Source organism: Canis aureus, chromosome 9 (assembly GCF_053574225.1).
Source record: "Canis aureus isolate CA01 chromosome 9, VMU_Caureus_v.1.0, whole genome shotgun sequence".
Classification (NCBI taxonomy): Eukaryota; Metazoa; Chordata; class Mammalia; order Carnivora; family Canidae; genus Canis; species Canis aureus.
In genome coordinates this window covers 26235372-26260299 of record NC_135619.1, presented here as the reverse complement: position 1 = coordinate 26260299, position 24928 = coordinate 26235372, and the positions used below count along the sequence as shown (strand labels likewise).

At 35.4% G+C, this 24928-nt stretch overlaps 2 long non-coding RNA genes across 3 annotated transcripts in view; one reads left to right on the top strand and one right to left on the bottom strand.

Annotated features, from left to right (window-relative positions):
• Positions 1-7498: 7498 nt before the first annotated feature.
• Positions 7499-24928, bottom strand: part of LOC144320071 (uncharacterized) — a 52245-nt gene continuing 34815 nt past the window's right edge. The window contains exons 4-5 of the long non-coding RNA XR_013385656.1: positions 7740-7830; positions 7499-7516 (exon numbers count right to left, since the gene is read on the bottom strand). This is a non-coding gene — a long non-coding RNA (uncharacterized LOC144320071). The remainder of the gene's footprint in view (positions 7517-7739; positions 7831-24928) is intronic.
• On the top strand, positions 13083-16038 carry LOC144320070 (uncharacterized). 2 transcript variants are annotated; one of them, XR_013385655.1, is made up of 4 exons: positions 13083-13223; positions 14558-14699; positions 15618-15684; positions 15836-16038. It is a non-coding gene; the product is annotated as an uncharacterized LOC144320070 (long non-coding RNA). The 2 variants fall into 2 exon arrangements; XR_013385654.1 differs by having other exon boundaries at positions 14480-14699.

Genomic DNA, 24928 nt, shown 5'->3' with positions numbered 1-24928 from the left:
CTTTTGTGAAGACATTATCAGCTTAATAAATAAAATGAACAATTCCTGAATTTTTTTGTTTCAACATAATGCTGAGGTGGCATCTTAATAATAAAAGAATTTCTTCACTGAACCAAAAAAAGAAAAAAAAATAAAAGAAATATGGATTATAAGTCAAGGTTCTTATTTTAAGTTTAAACCAAATATTATAAAATCGAACCTAACTAGTAAATAGAATAACAAAAAGAGAAATGTTTTAAGTAGCCTAGGAAGGGCTAAAAGAAATGCCTAAATAAAAATTATAAACTTAGTACAAAACAAATTTATCTTAGTAATAAAAGCCACAAAGTAAGTATATTAAAATCATACAAAATTATAATTGTTTTCATTTAATTAATTTGGAGGAAACTTTATTTTTTATTTAAGTTTTTTTTTCTTTTTTAAAGATTTATTCATTTATTTTAGACACAGCATGAGTGGGAAGGGCAGAGGAAGAGAGATAGGGAGAAAGAATCTCAAGTAGACTGCACCTGATGCAGAGCCTGATTTGGAGCTCCATCTCACAGCCCTGAGATCAGTACCTGAGCCAAAACCAAGGTCACAACTTGAGCTGAAGCCAAGAGTCTGATACTTAACCAACTGCACCACCCAGGTGCCACTAATTTGGAGGAACTTTAAGTAAGAGCATACATTCAGGCAGCATTCTTTCCTTGCTCTGTATAGAACAAATAAAACAATTTCCAGCATGTTATTTTATAATCATTAGTATAAATGAACAGAACACAATTAGGATGGATGATTGATTTTGGAAACAGAATAAGAAACACACTGACAATTTCTTATCATGCAAAAATTTTGTTTAAAAAAAAAGATTCCAATACCATGATAAAGAAAATTTATCTAACCTGATATTTTCATAATCATTCTAAAATTTAAAAAATAAACTTATACATAAGGCAAATATAATCTGGACTTAAAATCAGGTTTACTATTAGCCACCAAAGTAACACCAAGCTTTGGTAATACTTTTTGGTAACCATTTGTGGTTTTTCATAATTCTAAGTAGCAAGCACTTGCACATAACTGATCTATGATAGAACGATAATAATTACATTATCCAAGATCTCACTTTTAAAAATTAACAAAAGGCACCAATATTATCCTATTAAAGGTGATCAGAAATAAGCTTTTATACCTCTAACTTTGTGAATGCAACATGAATTGGAATTACTCTGATAAAAATCAAATTTGCCCAAAGGCATGCTTAATCTAAACATGAAATGTCTCAAATCTGAACAACTATAAGGTGAGCCAAAAATAAAGTAACTCAAGATAGAGAGTAGCCTGCTTTCTTCCTTAAAATAAAGAGACTGAGAAAAATCTAATTACTGATCTGTTTCAACTCTGAGGTTTTATCTTTAATCCACTAGAAGTTAAAAGGCAACGCATCAAAACTGCATACCTATGGGGAAAAATGTTGCTATGGAAAACCACCTGGTTTCACATCCATATATTCAAAGCCTAGCTTTTATTCTTTTCCCTTTTTTTGATCTTCTAAGACTTGCTACACTAGAGACTTAGGAGTACAATTTCATTGCTGTGACTTTTGAAAATCACGTATAATAGACACTTGGATAAAATGCATATAATGGGCTTACAATTAAAATAATTGTTTAGAAGACAGATTTTTCTCTGCAAGTTCAAGAAAAAAAGGAGAAAAATTCAGATTTTAAAAAAAGGTAAAAATAAGAGAAAAGAAAAACACAAATAAAAAATATGTGTAATCTTTTTCAGTACAATCTTTCTAGCTTCATCAGTCATTGCTGTGACTTTTGAAAATCACATATAATAGACACTTGGATAAAATGCATATAATGGGCTTACAATTAAAATAATTGTTTAGAAGACAGATTTTTCCCTGCAAGTTCAAGAAAAAAAGGAGGAAAAATTCAGATTAAAAAAAAAGGGTAAAAATAAGAGAAAAGAAAAACACAAATAAGAAATACGTGTAATCTTTTTCAGTACCATCTTTCTAGCTTCATCAGTCATTTATTCCCATAGTGTGCCCTGCAATCCCTGGAACAGAATTTTTGGCCATTTCCTCAAATGTGATTTCCTACTTCTGCACCTCTGCCCATTTCTGCTGATTTAAATGTCATCTATCCTTAAACTCAGCAGAAATCCCATTTTACTAATTCCACAGTGTTTTTTTTTTTTTTTTAAGATTTATTTATTCAGAGAGAGCGCAAGAGAGGCAGAGACACAGGCAGAGGGAGAAGCAGGCATCATACAGAGAGCCTGATGTGGGACTTGATCCAGGGTCTCCAGGATCACACCCCGGGCTGCAAGCGGCGCTAAACCGCTGCGCCACCAGGGCTGCCCTTCCACAGTGTTTTTAAGCCCCAAACACATACTTAACCAGATGTTCTTTTTCCTGAACCTTTAGCCTTTTATTTTTCCCTTTGTCATAGAAACATTTAACCTATTATGGTATCTGTTTGGCATATTCCTAAACCTGGTGACTGCAACCTCCTGGAATGTAAGGATCAAAGGTCATGGTCATTTTTATATCCCCTGCAATGCTCAGCACAGTGTTTTTCTCCCATAGTGGTTACTAAGTAAATATTTATTAACTAATAACCTCTTAGTTTTGTTTTCACTCTCTAACTCTGTACTATTACTTTTCCAATCAGGAAAAAATGTTTGTTGGATGTGTTTTATGCTCTCTTTATAGCTTCCTCCACCTATACACATTGCATAAAAGTACTGATGAAAGTTTAGTTACTTAAAAAAAAAATAAATTTCCTTTTCAATCTTCAGGGATCACCAGCACCTTGTCAACAGTCCACCAATGATGTAATTCTACTTTTCTAGAGATGAGTTCTGTGAAAGCTTTTTTGCAAACATTTTCTGCATAACTTAATGGTAATTTTGTTGTTGGTAGAGGTAAGAATGTCTAGCTTACAACTAACTATTCCTAACATTCCCCTACTAAACCGTGAAACCTGCTCTTACATTAAATTGTGTAGATGAATGACCAACAATTGGGAAGGGTATGTAACGAAAAGAACTTGTTAAAATCTACTTTCTTCTAATAAGAGCACACTAAAAATTTTAAAACTGTTGCTGATCAAACTTTACTGTGGTTACATTTGTATATTAGCGCATTGACTAACAAAGCGCTCAAGTGGATAGGTATGCTACATGGGGAAAGCCAAGAACCAGGCAGTCCCCAGTACCACATAAGTAGCCCTCTTTTGTATATATAAAACTCTCAAGGAAAAAAAAAAAATGATTGTCCACTTAAATCAGAAGGCCCTTGAGGACCAAGACTGTCTTTAATCTGCTTGTCTCTCCCAGGGCCCAGCAGAATATCTGGTACTTCTAAGGACCACTGGGTGAATGAATGAATGAATGACTAGTGATATTTTACTACATTACCCAGATAAGATCTGATTCATAATCCTTTAGCACCATTGACAAATATCTAGTTTCAGATTCTTTTTTTTTTTTTTTTTAATTTTTTTTTTCTAAATTTATTTATGATAGTTACAGAGAGAGAGAGAGGCAGAGACACAGGCAGAAGGAGAAGCAGGCTCCATGCACCGGGAGCCCGATGTGGGATTCGATCCTGGGTCTCCAGGATCGCGCCCTGGGCCAAAGGCAGGCGCCAAACAGCTGCGCCACCCAGGGATCCCTAGTTTCAGATTCTTAATTTATCTGATGTCTTAGTCTATTCAGGCTACCATAACAAAATACTGCAGTCAGGGTGGCTTATAAACAACAAATATTTATTCTTCATACTTTTAAAGTCTGTGAAGCCCAAAATCAAAGTAAAAGCATGGTCATGTTTTGGTGAGGGCCTTCTTTCTGGGTTAGTTGACAACTTGTCACCATTTCCTCTCATAATGGAAGGGCTAGGGATCTCTCTGGGAACTCTTTCATAAGGCATTAATCTTATTCATGAAGGCTCTCCTCCTCAATGCAAGCAGTTCCCAAAGTTCCCACATCCTAACACCATCATCTTTGGATCTGGGATTCCCTCAAGAGCTGAGTTTTGTCAGGGTTATAGGGTTTTAGCTAACATATGGAAATGGAAAAGTTGATACCTACTGATCATTCCTTTAGCTAGATCATAACATTTCATTCAGTTAACACCTACAGGCTCTCTGACTTCTGTGTTACCTGAGATCAGGTTAAATCCAATAGGGAAGCTACATTGTAGTCCAGTTCCCATCTTCCAAACTGTGGACAGGCCTACAAAGTTCATGAGTTCCTAAAATTAACCTACGCATGAAAGATTTAGAGTGAGGGCACTCTTTCGTTCGTTCTTACCTCCACTATGATCCTAGTAAGCACTGCCTGGCATTATACTTGGCTTCACATCTCTCTGTGCAGTGCTGGACCATCTGTAATTTCTCTCAGGCTACCCATTTTGTTTTCCCTTCAGAAATCTACATAATTGCAACAGGAAGATTTTTAAACAGAAGGACATTTCTACAGAATGACTCTCTCCGCGTAAGGAAGTGAATATATAGGTTATAACATCTAATTTAATAGCTTCCTTCCATGGAAGGTAAGAGTCACATTAATCTTTGTTAGATTCACTACATTCATAAATCATGAGCAAAATTAAAATTTTATAAAAAGCCATGTGAAAACGTAGCACTCATTACCTAAGAAAAGGTTTCTACAACAATATAACACTTTTAGTTAGTGATTCCTTTTAATTAATATTTCTAAATGGCCTACTCCATGATGTTTATGGCAAATACTTCTAAAGGCATCCCAGTAGTTGCTAAATTTAATTTATCTTGTTTTTCCTATCCCCACTAATTATTTTTTCTTCTCTAATTATTAGTCTATCTTCACTCAGTTAAAAGTTTTCACTTGAAAGTTGCACAGTTATCATTAGTAGTACTCATAAAATCTATGGTCCAAGAACAAAAAGATAGGCAATCTCCTATTTTTCTGAATATATATTTGAAAGTCCGATGTTGGAAAGTTTAATATATATGGCTTCAGGATGGTTTTATCCCCATACAAATTAAAAATATTATGTTTCAGCAGCTAATAATATATAAGGATATTATTATATATTATACATTATATAATAATAGTAGTTTGGAGACTACTAAAGCAACATGGTAACAAACATGGGGAATATCAGGAATTGGTAACAGGTAAAAGGAATGCCAGGTGTCCCAAGGAACTACAGAAAGTTGATCCATTCTTGTCTCCTTCCCATGGATCTACTATCATTTTATATGGGTGTTGAAGCTATCCCTGGTCCTTAAGCCTCTGCCACATGCTTTAGTATGCATGATGAACAGGATAAAAGGAGGCTATATCCACTGCTACAACAGTGGGTTCGCTGCACCACTCTCCATCAGCACTTATGGGGCCCCCACACCTCTGAACCTGCAATTAGGAGTGAGTGGTGAAAGAAGTGGGAGGCAGAGACCACTACCTGAAAAGGTAAGCTAGGCTAGATAAAAAATCACTATGAGTATACCAAGATTCAAACGACTGGTATCCCAACAGGCCCCTCAGTGCAGATAATAAGAAAGATTTGGTGCAACTGAGGAGGTTTTGTAGCTGGCTAAAAACACCTCTTGTAATGCCATGTGACATCAAGTCCCTTTTCTCAGGGCCAGGAAGCATGTGAGAAAACTCAGCGAGTAAGAAACTGTCTCTGTATGGATTGTATACTGTATCAGTGGGTGGTCTCTGTAAAAGATCAATGTTGAAGACAAATAGTCTAAATCGTGCACACCTTCAACCACCATTTCTTCACTCATTAGTGTACATATGAGTTTCTAACATGGGCAAGACATTTTTCTAAGATCTAAAGATTGAGCAGTGAATAAAACAGATGACAAAAGTGCCTAAATGCTTGCTGTTAAAGAAATATCCTTTAATATTTACTTCTAAAATCAGAGAAAATGCAGAATTCATTCTCTCCCCCTTCCCTGAGAATTACCTTCCTTTCCCCATTTCATCTATGAATTCTGCCTAAAATAGCAAGAAATCTCTGACTCTTCTGGGATCAAATAAACCTGTGCGCTGCGCTGCTCATTCCACTCTTGGCATATGTTTCTTCATTTTCATTTTTCACTTTCTTATACAGGGTCTTATAAGCACTAGGAGGGAAAGACATATATATATTTATCATATAACCTACATTCTGAGTATAGATTGACACAAAGTAGGAGATTTATAAATGTTGACTAGTGAAAAGAAAGTATAAAACAAGTTAAAAGTAAAATGTGATATGTTCAAAAGACAAATTTCTTATAATTCAAGATTTGCTGGCACAAATTTGTTGGTCCTTGACTAGGTCTTACTATATATGAAATAATTAAGGGTCATATTGCCTAATACTGGTCTACCAAACAGATCATTAACAGGAAAAAAATTAAATACGTAAATAGGACTGGAAAATATGGGTCCTTTCCAAAATGGAAGATAATTAATAAAGAACACTTCAAACAGAATGAAGATATTTTTTTAAAAAGGTTTTGTGTTTAGAGACAGTGTTATGGGCAGTTTAGTAAACCAGGAATTGAGAGAGCTAGCTCTAGTGTAAACTCTGCCTCCAACTGTTGGAAGCAGCAATCTACCATGAACAAACCCTAAGCACCTCTCACATTCTTGCTAGGTATGCCAAAAAATGAAAGGCTCTAATGATCCAGTTAGGCCCATTTATCAGGGTGATGTTTGCAGCAAGGAGCCTTGAAAAAATGAGGTAATGCCTCTCTTCAGACAAACAGCAGCTTGCTCCTGCTCACTATAAAAGCATTGAATCCTCAAGTGGAGAGTTCAGTGTTCCTCTCCTATAACACAATCTGTCAGGGAGAAAGGCGTTATGTCTCAGCTCTTGGCACTGACGCAATAAAGAATTAGAGATCAGCGTCCAAAGTGAAAGCAGCTTTATTAAGGATAGTGCACTCTCCAGGTGGGAGAGTGGGCAGGCCCAGGGGTGGCAACTGCCCTGAGGTGACAGGGATCCTTTCCTTTTCCTTTTATGTGAGTGGGGTCTTGCATTGTGAACAAGGTAGTGTCTAATGCAGCCTGCTTCCAATCATTTGGGGGACCCTTCCCACAGGTTAGGAGGGGTATTTTTGATCCTATAAGGTTTGTACCTGAACCCTTTCAGCAGTCTTTCCTTCTGGGGGGAGTGCAAATGCATTATAATAAATCTAGGGGCTACCCTGGGGCAAAGGTGGAAGAGGAGAGGGCTTGCTCTGCACCTATGCTCTTGTCCATTAGCCCCAGGGTCCTAGAAGCCAGAAGGTTAGGATGTTGTGCTCCAACTCCTCCTCCTAAACCTCCCCAGACTTCTAATGTAGAACATATTTATGACCATTGTCTCTGGGGACTTCCACTGGAAAAGCAGGCATCTAAGCTACTGGAATGGAAATAAGGGGACATAGAGAACAAATTCAAATAAACATGAAATTTTGGCTATTGCTTTTGCTGTGAGAAATAAAGTCCTTTGTCCCTGATGCAGGAGTATTATGTCTTCTACCAATATCTATAAACAGCAGAATACAAGCTAAATAACTTGCAAATAGGGTAAAATTTTAGACTTTTCACAGTTCCTGACAGCAAACTAGTTGGGTGACTTGATAAGTGACTTAATCACTTTAAGTCTCTCCCTTCTCACAAGTTTAAAATAAAGAATTTGAATTATATTACTTCTCAAACTATTTCCAAAAGTAAATGTTATGATTTCCCTGATCTTGAGGAGGAAGTACCTGAGAAGAGGATGCAGTCTTCCTTCTACTTATCACCACCATCTCCATCTTTAAAGGTAAAAAAAATACTGTTCTGTTTGTAATAGTTCATCTAAAGGGGAATAAGAAAAAAGAAGAGCAAGTATCACACTGCACATGGAAAACTTTTGCTATAATACTGCTATAGGGATATACTCTTAGAAAAGGAGAAATAAAATACATTTGATATTTAATATATTATGATTGGTATCATAAAGTTGATGATAACACATTATCAGTAATATATTGCTTAATTATTTAATTTAATAATAATAATTAAATTATTAATAATAATCAAACAATAATTTAATTATTTATTTAATTCATAAATAATTTTCATCTGCCTATGTTGGACTAGGTAAGAACCCCTCTGAATTTATTCCACCGTGATGTTTACTACTAAACAAATACCTCTTTTATTTTTCTTATTTTCCACCTCCCCTACATTTAGGAGCCAGTAGATAACTTCCTCTTCCCTTTGAAGCAACCATGAGATCATATACTGAAATAGTAGCATTAGAGGATGAAGGAAGCTTGGTCAGTCTAGGTCTGTTAGTAACTACATTGTATGGGGGCATGAAGTTTTGCTGGACATCCAGTATGAGCAAGAAATAAACCAGTGTGGTGTTAAACCAGACATTTTAGTGTAGATGTATCAATACAGCATAATCTAGCCTATCTAGTGAATGCAGAATTCATGCCAGGAGTGGGGTGCAAGGAAACTGATATCAGAGACTAAAAATATGGCCATCTTTACTAAGCAATGGCAAAATATTTGGTAGTTATAGGACCTAACTTGGAAAGCAGACAACTGAGTACTAAGCAAGGAGCTGTAGAGGAAGATGTTGGAAAAAAAAAGAAAATTAGTGTGTGTTGGTTATTTTGGGTTGAATCTGACATGTAAGTACCTGAAAAAGGTAAGATTCTTAAGAAATAATTTACTGATTGAAGGAAGAAATGTAAGAGAAAAGAGAACATCTGAAACAAAAACAAAAAAAGGACCCTGTAGAGTGTATAATCCAATTGCTTTCAAATCCTAAACTATAGATAATGAGTTTAAAATTGAGCAGATAATGCCGAATAAAACTTATCAATCAATTAAAATGCTTCAGGGGAGGGGCACCTGGGTGGCTCAGTCAGCTAAGCACCTAACTCTTGATTTTGGTTTCAGGTTATGATCTCATGAGATCAAGCCCCGAGTTGGGCTCCATGCCTAGTGGGAAGTCTGCTTAAGATTCTCTCTCCCTCTGCTCTTCCCCCCCCCACACACACACACTCTCTCTCTAAAATAAATAAATAAATCTTTAAAAGAATAAAAATAAAATGCTTTAGGGGAAATAACCACATTAAGGGTGGGGCCATCTATCTATTCTAGATGGATTCAATGTATCCATCATCAAGAAAGAGAAAAGGAATTTGAGATGAGTATGTGAGAGAAGAAAAGCAAAGAAAGACAGCAAATCTGGGGAGTAAATCTCAAACATAATGGTCAATTTAGTTACTAGATTATGTACCTGACTGGATTCTAATAAAAGCCTATTAAATTTTCAAGAGAGTGGATCACCAAGGAAACTATATGCTTATGACAGAGATTTAAAAATGACTCAGTCTCCCAAATTTCAAGTGAAAGGAATTAAGCTTCAAAATCCATACACTCTCCCAAAAGGTAATATTATTCAATGCCTACTTCAGAAGTGGCCCAAGAAGATAAAAAGAAGAAGCTCACAAACAGCACAGTCAAAGCTATTGAGAACAATGGACAAAGAAGCTGTGCCAGGAGAGCTGAGTCTAGTCAGAGAATACTCCTCCACCCAGGATAGGAATCCCACCCTCCCAGAGTCTGCAGGTGGGATTTCAGAATCGCTATAGACAAGTGACTGTCATGTCTTCCATCTTTTCTATTTCTAAAAGGGAAGTATGGACTGTAGTTATCCTGCCATGTTATACTACTTCAGGGTGGGGTTGTGGGAGGAAGATAACTTATCTTTTTAATTGACAGAACTCTACACTGATAGGGGTACATTAAGACCTGATGTAGAGATTAATGTGTATCATCCTAATTTTTGAGATTCATGCAATAACTGGATGGAATTTAGCCTCCTTTGAGGAGATATTTGATGTCAGGAAAGTCAAGGTAGAAGGGAATATTATGATCAGAAAAGAATATTATGTCAGAGATATTTATTGCTCACCAAATATGCATGTGTCCCTCTACATGCCACAGCTACCTTATAGTTACCTAGGCAGGTTGTTAGATTACTTCTGGCCAATAGGCCATGAACAGAAGGAGATGTGTCACTTCCAGTCAAAGTATTTAAAAACCAATGTACAACTCTCCAGCTTGCTCTTCCCCTACTGTAACAATTATACAGCCAACCACATTTTGAAATGGAAATATCACAAAGTGGATCCCTGAGCAACTGCATGGAGTAGAATCCCACACCATCACCACTGATCTTCATTGGACAAAAATGTGAACAAGAAAAAAAATCTTTGTTTTATTAAACCACTGATATTTGGGGCTGAATTCATTACTTTGGCTTACTCTAATATACCCTAAGTAATAAATCCTCCCACGGAGTAAAGGAATAAGTATTCACAGAAGAGGACTGCAGCAATTGACTTATTTCGCATACTTTGGGAAGAAAAGATCCTGAAAACCAATTCTGTCACCTTCATCTGAATCCCATAGAAAGCAGGGCAGTGGACCAAAGAGAGCCATTAACACTGCATCTATCATCAGATACATCATCCCACCTATGCATTAAGTGAGAGAACCCATGGTGGAGGAAAAGGGTAAAATCACCAAATCCTTTATTGACTTCACCCAGCAAATAAGACTAATTGGTTTTTGTTTGTTTGTTTTGTTTTTAGTATCTGTTATTTAGAATGGCTAATTCCATGAGCTGTGAGAATAGATGAGCTGGGATTTGACAAACCCAGTCCAGAACCCTGTCTGCAGACAAAGTCCCAAAGGGACACTGTGAAGTTCATCTTTAAACAGGTTATTAAAAAAATATATTCTAGCAAAAAAAGAAAAGTTATAGGCAAGAATAAAATCCCCAAATAGTATTCATGTCTTTTGGTTCCCAAGAGCTTCTTTTGGAAGAGATAGGGAAATGTCATTAAAGAAAATAATTCTAAAAATTATTAGAAAAGGTGTTATGTTTGTTCACAGTCAAACTAAACTAATTTGCTTGAAACAGTTGGAAAAAATATAAATGCCTTTTTTTGTTTTTTGTTATTATTGAAGTAGAAATATTTCCACTTGTTGCTCCTTTGATGAATTAATCCTATTTTTCCCAGGTTTGGCCTTTTGTATAGCATATTGGAGAAAATTATACGTTGTGGATCAATTGTCAGTGAAGGCTGAACAGAGACTGCTAAAATTCAGTCGTTCTTATTTTCTCTCAACACTGCTGAATAGTTATCCTAGAAGCTGTAAAATCAGATACTAATGCACCAATTCTTCTTCATAAAAACAAAACAATTCTGAATTTCAGTATACAATTTTTTGAACTGATAGATGACAAATTTTGAAAGAATTTTGTTGGTATAATATTTGACCAAAAGATACATTTTTATAATTATTTTATGTCTCCCTTTGGCTGAAGGCTTTTATTTTTGTTTGGTGTTAAGGAAAATGGACAGAGTCCAAAGTAGCAAACTTATGTGCATCATTGATCACACTAAAAGGATTGTGTAACTCCCAGATAGCACAGTACTAGATAAAACATTTTGATCCAGTAAATAATCTCTCATAATAGCTATACTTAAATTGGTCCTTGAAACTTCAGCTATAATTTTGAACTTGTAGTGAATAATATTTGTTGAGAGCTTCAGCTACATTTTGTTCAGATTTACATGTTTTGTAAGCAGACAACTTTCCAAATGGAAGGGGAAATATGATAAACTTTGCAGATCCTGACCAAATAATTTAGTTGGTTTTTGACCTACTTTAAAATATGAGATGAAAAGTCTGAACAGAACAGTTTCCTCTGTTCATTGAGGAAACATTCACTTTCATCCCCATAAGATTATTTCAAATAATCTTCCTTCAAAATTCTGACCAGTTTGACCATTTAACTTTCATTGTACTATTATGCATAGGGTGTTTCTGGTCACAGCGGAGAAGGAAAGAGGGAAGGAAGGAGGGAAGGAAGGAGAGTGGAAAGAAAGGAAGGAAGGAAATGTGTTAGCCTAATTTTTAAGCTAAGATTGCACTGTCTGACAAAAATTTAATTTGAGCACAGATGTGATCTGAATTTTTAAGCTTTCTAACAGACACATTAAAAAAGTAAAAAGGAACATGTAGAATTAATTTTAATATATTTTGTTCTATTTAAATTGATTATCAAAATATTATTTTAACATGTAATCAATATACAAATTATTGAGGCATTTTACGTATTTCTACTAAAAAGTTTGAATTCCAGTGTGTATTTTACACCTAAAACACATCCTCAATTTTGACTACCCACCTTTCAGGTGGTCAATAGCCACTATGGCTATCAGCCAAAGTATTGACAACATACGCCTAAAAAAGAGTGGGTAGGAGGACAAAAAGGAAGATAAACACACACACACACACAAACGATATAAAACATACCTACACAGATGCATTAAATATTTGAGGTAAGTGAATATGATTGGTAAAGAAACATGTAAGCATTAAATGGTACCTCAACCATAGTCAGTCTACTTCAATTTAAATAATGCTTTTCCTCAGAGTATTGCCTGTAAGCACTTGAAATACACACTGGTATCGTTTGCAATAAGCTCCTGAATGCTGAGATTAATAAATAGCAAGCTAACTTAATTTTCAAATTCTAAAGTATCATATTTAAAGTTTCAGAATGGATGTTGGACATCATCACCAACTGCTGAGATATTACTCCACTCTCATAAAGTTATCAATATCAAAAAAAAAGAATATATTTACAGAAGAAAAAACTAAGGCAAAACTCTAGGACCTCTAAGTACAAATTCAGGGCAGACACAGGGCAAGAAGGGCTAAGAGGACAGTACAGAATAATCAGAAAGGAGAGAATTTACAGAACTCAGAAGGTGATAAACATTTTCAGAAAAAAGTAAACTTCTAAGTGAAAACAATAATTTTTAACAGTCAAGTCAATGAGTGTTTGCTAGTTATTGGTGGGTCTCTTGTAGTGTATAATAAACTTGTTACACAGATATAGTAGAAGGACTTTGCCCCTACTTTATGAGGCACTGCAAAATATATCAAATATTAAGTTGGAGAGTATAGACATTAAGGGCAATCAAAATTTCTGAAAGTAAGAGATCAGTGTTGCCTAGCAACAGCTGAGAGGGCTTTCAAGAGGAAATGGATCTAAAGCTGGCCCACATAATGGAGAGTACCTAAACACATGAAGTTGGAAGTAGGACAGGACGGAAAGGGAGACCTTATATACCAAGACAACTCATAGGTACTAGCAATTGTTTCAGGTAGGTGAGTTTGGTCCTCCTACTTACATAATAATTTTGTTCATTGCTATCTGGTGAGCCTAACATGACTCCCAACATTCTAGCAAGAACTGTTAAAGAGATTAATAAAAATTACTAAAGAGATTTGCACTAAAGTGATTTGTGAACACTTAGAAAAGGAAGTGGTGATCACTGAAACCCAGAATGAAACAACAAAGAAAAAGATATGCAAGTAACCTCATTCTATTTAAGTAGGTCTAGTAATCTAACAAAAGGAAAGCCATAAGCAGAGTACATATCAATCTCTACAAGGCATTTAACAAAGATCACTTTTGTGATGTTTTACTGAAGATGGGGAAAATGAACTAGATGATAGTATAATTTGGCAATTTGATATGCCCAGTTAAACTATATCTAACATTGATTATGGAGTAATATTAGCCTCTAGACAGGAAGACTATAGTTGGAGGAAGAAATAGAAGCTATCTTAATGATTTCTTCTGATCTGATTACTGGAGAGTCACGACTAGGTACAGATTTCTTTTTTTTAATAATTTAAGCATATATGTAAAATAGCTGTATGCCCCCATGCCCCTATGCCTCCTCTTTTGTCTCATTCACAGGGAAATTTCTAATTCTTTTTACACACTAATCCCTTGATTGGGAGCACAGTTTGACCTTCCCTCTTCTTTCCACCATATACTGTTCATTAAGTGATTTGTAAGTATCTCAGATGGTTGTCCACACATGACAGGTGCATGAAAGGTCCAAATTTAGGGCTTTTCAGGTGCTCCTGTGAAGAACCTTCCTTCTTTTTTCCACTGTAGAAACCTTCCACTTCTTTCTCCATTCTTCAAGTTGCCCTCTACCTCTTCTTCTCCCCATTTTTATCTGTAAGTTGTATCTGAATCTCCTCTTTTGCAGAGATGTTTTAAGTTGAGGAAGAGAAAAATGACCCTAAAAGCACTGATGAGAGAGCAGAGGAGTAGGGATAAAAACATAAAAAAAATAACAATAGTATTTTAAGATGACTCTCTTAAACTCATTACACAATTGATTAGTTGTAGAAAATATTAGATAATCATAATAATATTACTCATAGAAAAATCCCACAAAAAATAGCCATAATCCTATCATCCATTAAAAATTCACTTTTTATATTTGTACATATATCATTCAAGAACTATTATCCCTGTGTTTATGAGTTTTTCAATAACATTAGAAAATCTGAGTCAAGCTACTTATAACCTGCTTCTTTTATGTGTTATTTGTGATAGATCACAAGCATGGACATAAATTATTTATAGCTCTATCCATCAAGAGGTATAGTCTATTTCCTCATCTCTTGGATTTAGATTGGTCTTGTGACCTGCTTCAACCCAGAGAATGTTGTAGACATGACACTGTAAAATCTAGAGCCTTGGAGAACTGAGGCACCATAATCAACAGCATGGACTACTGCTCATGAGGGAGGCCATCTTGGATTCTCTAGCCCAGGTAAGCCAATAGATAATTAGACATGTGTAAGTGATTTTAGACAAGACAAGTAGAACCACCCAGATTGCTAACACACAGTATCAGAAGAAATAAATTGTTTTTATTTTAAGCCACTAAGATTTAGAGAGATTTATTATGCAGGAAGAGATAAATGAAACAACCTTATATAATGAATATTATCACCTGTCAATAGATCTATTTATGTAGTATTTTAATGGCATTATAATATTCTGTCATATGAGCATTTCAAAACTCCCTTAGCCAACTCATTATTATTTAACATTTAAGCCATTATAACTTTCAACTGTTATAAATTATTTTCTTTTTTCCACACGAAGTGTCTTAAGTCTGATAGTTTTGTATACGTAATTGTTTCCCTAGGATAAACTCTTAGAAGTAGGATTAATAAGGCAAAATATTATCAAGGTTTCAATGTGTACTGCTAAGTACTTATGGAGAAATTTTAAAGTGTCATTCACAAATGATTGGTTGGCAAAAAAAAAAGAAGGTAAATGACCTTAAGAGATTATTTCAAAGGACTTGAGAGCAATATTCAAATATTGAAGAATGATTATCATAAAAGAACGTTTGATTACATAAAGCCCCTAGAAATCTAAGAGATAATAATATGGTTCAATATATGGAAGCAATGTAACAATATAGCTATTAAAGAAAATGCACTTCCTTAAAACAAGAAGCCTCTATTACTAGAAGCACTTAGGTAGAAATTAGTAACTATCTTTGGAGGCACCATAATGATATTAGGTACTAGATCCCTTCCCCATGTACCCATCCTACTCAATGCCAGGTCAGACAGTGATGACTCTCACCTAAAACATAAGCCATGCTTTCAGACTGCCAGAGACCAAAATTCACTCAACTAAAATAGTCATGCTATGACCACTTGCATCTTTCCAGGATTCCTCTAGATTTGACACAAGTTTCGATGAGACATTTTCAAGAATGGCATCTCTCTCGATAAGAGGTATAAAAAAAATCAAATTAATACTTATGGAGGGGCCATATGTATACAATACTATGTTAAAACTGAATAATATATAATATCTATAATTTTTTATTTTCTACATCTCTTTTTCATTATTTTTTAATACTCTCTCTCTCTTTCTCTCTCTTAGTTGAAGATAAGTATGGGACCAAGCCCACATCAATCAGAGAAGATAGATGACAAAGGGAATTCTAGTAGAAATCCAATTGTAGCCTACTAGAACTTTCCTGGTTCTTACAGCTTTTCACTCAACTCTGTGATCTACCACAGTATTTTTCAAAATATGTTCTAGTTGAAATAAAGCTGCTTTGAATTTTTGCTTGCAACCAAGAATCTTGTCTAATACAATCCTTCACAGGAAGCTTACAAATTAATTATAATTACTACATAAATAACAGATAAAATATTTGCTACTGATAATCTTGTTAAAGATCCTGGAAAGCATCAGATTTTGACACATTAGGTATACTAGCTTGAGCTAAGAAACAGAATTCAAACATAACCTACCAGCACTTGGAAAACATTTTAGCACTACAATGATGGTGTCTACCTTGTGGTAAATATTTTTAAATATAATGATTACTACAGTCTTGGCCAGGTTCCCAAAGTTACAGACTCACATTCATTAAGATCCAACTGGTCCACAGTTACTCTGAGCATTCAATACTGGCAGTTCCTAGTAGTTGGTGAAGTAAGCTTTTACCATTTTCATCCACCTCCTCCATCTTCCTCCTTATACTTTATAGCTATTACTACCCATCTCCTCTCTCCCTGTTCTTGCCATTTCACTGTGTTGTGTTCAGATCAGTAGTTGTCAACTGGTGTCTTCTGGGCCTTAGCCATGGTGTGCAAGGGCAGGAGGTGGCATGGAAAGGGGATTTAGGGCCGTTTTGTTGTTTCTCACACAATGTTTTAAAAGGCAGTGTGTTTAGACAGATATTATTCTTGGTCAGAGAATTAAAAAAGCCTTTTTCACCATAAGTGTTATTACCTATGTATTCCCTAAAGTTTGCAACTCTTGGTTAATGAGACTAATAGCTCACAGTACAGTTTAAGTAGAGAAATACTAATCTAGACAGTGAATCTTTTTTGGTTCTCAAGATGTGCAGCCTCCAAAGGCAGTAAAGCTGAGATCCAATTTAGATCTCCTGAAACAGACCTACCCAGTCTAGTCATAGCTAATTACAGACTACTAGGATTCTGAAAAAAGGAATCAGAAAACAAAACACAATAATACTAATCTATCTATATTTTACTCCCTTTCCTTCAACAACCAAAATTTTATCCTGACTTGGCAACTGAGTAAAATCAGCAGAGAAAATTGAATAGAGGTCACAAACAAGGTGATACAAAGTGAAGTATATGTGTATGAACTTCCATTGCAATCAAACATCTGAGGAGTAAATTTACTTGCAAATGGAAAAAATGTATTTCTTTTTGCTGGACATGAACTGTTTAGATATTTACTCCACTTACTGGCAAACTCTTTGAAGTGATAAGCCTGAGAAGAGAGAAGTTCTGGCTGAGAATTCATGCCCTCTGGTCTCAACTCCCTCTTCTCTCAAGGACAGTCAACAACAAAGTAAATAGCTCCAGTAAGATGTAGGCAACTTCCAGAAAACAAAAACAGCCTATTAACTGTCTTTTCCCAAATATGCTCTATAAAACACTATTCTCAGAAGATGACTTATGGAAAATAAGGAGTGGGAGGGACTTGTGTTCAAATAAGTTGGGGCAACAAAAAATACATACTCTATCCCTAGCCAAGGGATTCCCTATATACATCTCTATATACCTTAACATGGCGAAAGCTTTGGGAAGCTTCATTTTATTTTATTTTTAAAGATTTTATTTATTTATTCATGACAGAGAGAGAGAGAGAGAGAGAGAGAGAGGCAGAGACACAGGCAGAGGGAGAAACAGGCTCCATGCAGGGAGCCTGATGTGGGACTCGATCCTGGGACTCCAGGATCACACCCTGGGCTGAAGGCAGGTGCTAAACCGCTGAGCCACCCAGGGAAGCTTCATTTCAAACAGATATGTTTAACTTTATTTCAATATAACTCAAATGTCCTAGCTTACCTTGTGAAACATTTTTTTTAAGATTTTATTTATTTATTTATTTGTTTGAGAGAGAGAGAACAAGCAGGGGAAAGGCAGGGGCAGAGGGAGAAGCAGACTCCCTGCTGCATAGGGAGCCTGACTTGGAGCTCAATGCCAGGACCCTGGGATCATGACCTGAGCTGAAAGCAGACGCTTAACCACTGAACCACCAAGGCACCGTGCAAAACACTTTTTAATGTAATTTTTAAAATTGTGTATCTGAAGTATATTTTGAGAAATTTTATCCAAATATTTCAATGAATGAAGGCTTCTGGTTTAAAGTGGCAAATGTGACTGATGTAGCCTTTCCTAAATTCTCACTGAAACATCTATGAAGACCAAAATAATGGAAATTCACACCATCCATTCAAATTAGGATTGATGCTCAGCTTAATGTCAGAATCTAGGAGGATTTCCCATTACCTACTACAAGCCTCACAGGATCAAATTTTTAAATGTTATATTATGCCAATCCACAAGCTATGCCTCACCTTCTGCCGCTAGACCAGAAACTCAGGGTCTCTACTAACTAGGAAACTGAACAAGCTGTAGCTTTTCAAGTCATCAAGAATTGTGCCCACACCTCAGATAATATTTCCCTTTATATGTCCAAGGGGAGATAGAGTTCCCAGAAAACTGGTTAAGCATGGAGAAATGACTAGAAGTACCATTTGGCATTCCAGGATGCACATTTCCTAAGACTAATTTAGTAGATAGGGAACGAATATCAAAAGAGGCTTAGAAGAACATTCTGGGGATTATCATTTTCATGCTGAGAGTGTCCAATTCAGCAGTTGTCAACATCACAGGCCAGCAGAACCACAAGAAATTAAAACTCACTTACAGGAGGAGTTGGACTACATACCATTTGTATCAACTTGATGACTGGCTGAAGATCTAAAAGGGGATTTGACCACCACTCAAGTGGTCAGAAAAGCCAATTTGATAAGCACAGTGTCTGGAAAAACTATTCCTTTTTCAAAAAGGATAAAACAAAAGGGCAAAGCAAAGAAGTCTATTGTGGAGCATGAAGACTCAGAGGAATGGTGGATTTCTAAAAGTGATATACGAAACCAGAAGAAAATTTGAAGAAATAATTTGGCCTCCTAAAGAAAATAATGGCCACTATAAAACAGTAAACAAAAGACATTTAGTGAGAATAATAATAGAATAAAAGTATAGAAAAGAATTTCAAGGTGATATAAAAGATTTTGTACTGAAAGGAACCCAGTAATGATACTTAACCAGAGGAAACCAAGTGAGCTTGCTACTATGATAAGAAGTATGGCCACTGTGGTAACCAGAACATTTCAACAACAGGAACTTTTGGGGTCATGAGCTTTTTAGGAACAAAATACTACCTAATCCATAACACAACTGAGAGCCATGACTCCTCAACCAATTCTGAGACCTAAGGCAATTTACACTCCTATAGTCCCCTTGAATGCAGGGAAGGTTATAACTTGAGGAAGGCCCTTGAAATAACATCAAAGTATGTTCTGTCATCTTTCTTCTGGCCTTTCTTGATGGAGCTTGCACCCATTCACTAGGGTTACAGTGCACTAAGGAAAGGAACATCTCCAAAACATTCAGATATTTACCATTTACTCTGAGTCAACACAAATTCATAGAAAGTGATATTGTTACAGTGGTCCACTTGTCAAAATGGTCCCCAAATAAAGAAATAAAAAGAAGTTTTAGTTGAGACTATTTCATTATTGGCCAGTGACACTCTGAACCCCTCATATTGTTAATCCCCGTTAGCTACCTGAACCTTGAAGAATTACTACTACTACTACTACTACTATTACTGCTGCTGCTACTACTACTACTAATAATCACTAACACTTGAGTACTTGCAATGTGTCAGCCACTGTTATTAATTTTTATATGCATTCACTTGTTTAATCCTCACAGCAAACTTGTGCTACTATTATCCTCATTTTATGTATAAAGAAATTAAAACACAGATAAGTTAAGTAACGCCCAAGTTTATAAAGCTTGTAAGTGCCAGATTCTAGATTCATCTCTGATGATTCTGATGTGAATCCATGTTTCTTCTAAAGGCTATTATAAAAGCTTCTTCTTTCTACCAAGATATAAGCCAGAAACCACAAAACATTTCTCGGGAAATCATGGAGAACATCAAGGGTGTTAGAGGAAGAAATCACAAAAGCATCTGTAATTTCATGACTATTTATAAGAGTAAAAGCTGAAAAATGTGTTTGTGTCCCTCAATATGTCAAATGTTTATGTACATATACATATACATATGCATTTTATACAGATTAAAATATATATGTTAATATATTATAGTTAGTATATTTAATCATTAAAATTTATTAAGTAGTAATTGAAAATTAATTAATCTAAAAGTACATAATTTTATATGTGTAATTTTCTTTTTTCTTTCTTCTGCCACTTTACATTAAGTTATTTGGATTACAAACTTAACAACTTGGGCTATAGGTTGCAGAATATCAAGGTAGAATCACAACAGAACTAAAGGGAAGCTGATTATAAGCCAGATTTTGAAGTTGTCTGTTTATGGAGTATGAAATATTGAGTAGAAAGTAAGCTTAGAGTGGCATGCCTCAGCACCAGGCCCAAGCTCAAGGCGTTCCTGGCATCCCCAGAGCACGTGAACCGCTCCATCAATGGCAACAGGAAGCAGTGAGAGCTTGTGGCACCCTGGGTGGGAAGCTGGGGGGCTGCTTGACTCCCTTTCTCCCTGACCAATAAAATTTCCAAGTGAGAAGCAAAAAAAGAAAAAAGAAAGAAAAAAGAAAATAAGCTTATATCTACGTGTATGAAGGAAAATTATTTTACATTACTTGTTTTATGTTTTGTACTCCTTTTTTTATGGGTAGTAAATAAGTCTTTTTCAACCAGATTCCAGCCTTCCATGATTCCCCTTGATTTTATGAGACTTCTGGAGACTCATAGGTAATTTTTTAAATATTTAATCAGGGGGACCTGGGTGGCTCAGTCGATTAAGCACCAACTCTTGATTTTGGCTCAGGTCATGATCTCAGGGTCCTCAGATCAGCCTTACATCAGGCTCCACACTGGCTGTGGAGCCTGTTTAATATTCTCTCTCTCCCTCTGCCTCTGCCCCTCTACCCACTTGCACTCCCTATCAATCAATCAAATTAAATTACCAGAATTGGTTTCCATTATTTTGCAACTGAAAAACTTAACTACACGCATTTATTCTGTGCCTTTACATTTAAGGAAGGGGATTTAAGCCTATTTATGGATCTTGGGAAAGTTGCCAAAAGAGAAATATTATTAAGATAGAGAAGAAAGAGAGAGGAAAAAAAAATAAATGAAGTAATGAAAAAGAATATGAAGAGACAGAAAAATGAGAGAATCTCAGTGTATTTATTAAGCCAAAAATATTTGTTAAGCACCAACTATGTGTTATAGAGTTTAAAAGTTTTATAGATATTTTAGTTTGGAAGACAGAAGAAAACTTCTCCAAAAGTCATTAGATTTCATCTTAATGTCATCCAAGGACATAGTTGGTTTCCTTGTGAATCCTAAGAATGTCCATAAACGCACCACTTTTTCCTCCTCAGAGCTGTGCCCTGGAGCTTTCATAGATCCTCAGAGCTATGAAAATTAGCAGAAAAACCAGGATATATGAAGTATGATGGAAGCCAAGGACGGAGAAACATGCAAGAAGGAATAGAGGGAAAGAAAAGAGGAGCACGTCATTCTGTACCCAATATATCCACATGCTGTAGAGGCATAACAATGTTGAATACTGCAAAACATCAAAAATAACTAGAATTGAGTAAAGAACTAGAATTGCTGCGTAATTAGGGAATAAAACAGACAAGTTGAATATTAACACCTAGAAGAAAAATTAAATGAGAATAAAATGTAAAAGTTAGAATTCACACTTTTCAGTAAATACAAAACAAATAAATTACTAAAAGTTAGAGTTGTGAGCTGAAGCAGAATTCAAACCAACTGGAAACTGTCATTTTCAGTAACAAAATAGAAGTCAACAAAAAATGAAATGAAGAATTTCTCAGCATGGTGAATACCCAGCATGAAATTGTGGTGGATCCAGTAATAGTCAAAAGCTCTGAAAAAAGAATCAGACTCAGGCTCACTCAGTCATGAGAGTTGACAAAATAGGAGTAACAGAAGGCCAAGAGGGCAAAGGATTCCAGCACAGATTTAAGTGTTCAACTGATTTTGTGGGAAAGCACATACTATAAGAAGCACATTTTTACTTTACGTAATAGTACAAGCATTAAAATGAGCATAGCCCAAGAAATTCAGGCAGATTGTATTTAAAAATTTAGAACAATCTTATAAAATATTATCTATGAAGGGCAGTGTGATAGTCATTTGATCCCAACTAGGATAAAAATCATCACATGATTTTGTATTTGCATAGATATTTACAATTCAATTTCTTGTTCTGAATGCTTATTCCAGATATTTGCTTTGTGGAATTTTCATCATCAAGCTGGATACTCATGAGAAAATTTCTCTATAAATACTTGTATTCTACAATGAAACAATTACTTTTTTTTTAATAAATCTCCACAGATGGGATCCCTGGGTGGCGCAGCGGTTTGGCGCCTGCCTTTGGCCCAGGGCGCGATCCTGGAGACCCGGGATTGAATCCCACGTCGGGCTCCCAGTGCATGGAGCCTGCTTCTCCCTTTGCCTGTGTCTCTGCCTCTCTCTCTCTCTCTCTCTGTATGACTATCATAGATAAATTGAAAAAAAAAAGTAATTAAAAAAAAATAAAATAAATCTCCACAGAAAATATAACTCTTTGGAAGTTTAATTATATTTGAGTGGTTTTTTTCTGATGTCCATAGTCATCACCAGAAATCTTTCATACATTAGCTAAAATTAGGCCAAATCAGTTTCTATCTAATAAAATTTCCTAACAACTAGAATTCTCAAGCAGAACAATTGTCCTGGAAGAATAAAAATAAGTCAAAAATTTTCATTAAAATTAGGTTGGAATTAGATACAAAGCCTTCTAAATTTTAATATTTAATTGAATAGCTGTTTGGTGCAAATAATATTTTAGACTATACAAGGATACAGAGATGAAGAAGGCACAGTACTTGCTCTTAATGTCCTCATATTCTCGCAGAGGAACAAAAAGAATAATGTCCAATTCTATAATTACAATAAGTTTGATTTTGTGGAATGGCTATCCATCCCCAGTGATAGACCACAAGCTCTTTTAGAGCCAGGACTGTACATGTTTTCCTAAATGCTGGATATGGTTCTAGCAATGCATGAAAATATGGATTGAATGAATAAGAAAACAGATGGGTGAATAGATGGATGGTTGAGATACACACTTATTTGACAGTTCAAAGTAGAAAATACATTCAGTTATCTCAGATAGGTGGTGGTAGGTTATCATTGAAGCTTTATGGAAATGGCATTTTAAGAATATTATAAAATTTTCTTGGTTTTTTGGTTGTTTTTGTTTTCTAACAATCAACAGTATATATTTTGTTAGTGTCTTAGATTTTCCAGCTAAGCAGGATGGCTAGGAAAAGTTTGTAAAATCAATAACCCAACAATTGTTTTTTTTTTTAACCCAACAATTGTTGACTCCAGAATATGGATTAATCAAAGTAATTCCTCACAAATTTTTTTCTTACAATGAGAACTTTTAAGAGTCCCTCTACTGTATTATATTCTGGAACTTACTCATCTTATAATTGGAAGTTTATACCTTTTGACCACCTTCATCCATTTGTTCCCTACCCCTCTGTCAACTCCTAATCTGTTCTGTTTCTGCAAATTCAGATTTTTTAGAGTCTACATATAATGAAATCATTCAGTATTTGTCTTTCTCTGACTTATTTCACTTAGCATAAAGCCCTCACGGTCCATCCATGTTGTCACAGATGGTAGGATTTCCTTTTTTACGGCTGAATACATTGTGTATATATGTACCACATTTTCTTTATCCATTAATCCATTGATGAGCACTTAGGTTGTTTCCATGTCTTTTCTACTTCAATGAATATAGGTACACAGATATCTGTTCAAGATAGTGATTCCATTTAACTTTGAATAGATAATCAGCAGTAGAATTGCTGGACCATATGGTAACTCTCTTTTTAATTTTTTGAGAGACCCCCATACTATTTTCCATAGTGGCTGCACAAATTTATATTCCTACCACCAGTGCACACAGTTCCCTTTTCTCAAGAATTTTTTTCATTTGAGGACTATAAACAATAGTTGAGGAGCAAGAAAATTCTTTTGAATCTAACAGTTCAAGTAGAATGAACATGTGCTTATTAGATGCATGTAGGGTTTATTGTCTTCTAGCTTTTTATCTACTATGAATGCTTATGTAATAAAATTCATATGATATTTGTATGTCTGTATGTATGTGTGTGTGTGTATATATATGTATTTGGAGATGAAGAAACTAGAAGGTGATGGTTAGAGTCAAACTTACATTATTTTTTAATGGATATTTTAATTTTAAGGAAGTAAAATAAGGTGAAAGTTATAAATCTTTTCAAAACACAAAAACAACATATAAACAAGAATACAAAGGTAAGGCAGCCGTGCTTTGAAGTGCTTGGCTTTCTTAATGAAGATTTAACCTTGAGTTTTAGAGCTATGAATAATGGATTTTTTTGTATGGATGGCAAAGTGCTGAAATGGACTTATTGAAGGTCATTTTTATAATGGATATTTTTGGAAAAGGGAAACCCCCAGGAAAATGAAACAAAGACATATTGGAGAAAAGATGGCAGAGAAGACAGAAGCTGTGCATGTTCCAGAAGATGAATCTGAGCAGATCAATAGGCTTCTTGCAAATCTGTTAAAGCAGTTTCACGGGTCTGGTAACTGAACAAGATGGCAATCCTCCAATAAAATTCCTGTTTATGTTGAGCTGTCAAATTTGTGGGAACAATGAAGGAGAACTTACTTGTCCATTAGAGAATCAGGTTGCATTAGGTTGTGTGTATGACAGTTGTTAGACTAAAACGTTATTGTTGTAAAGTGGGAAGTCTCATGTGATAATTGTGTTCACTCAAAGGCATTGCTCGGAAAACAGTGAACATTTTAGCCTTTTTCAGTGTCAGCCTCAGTTTTTATAATT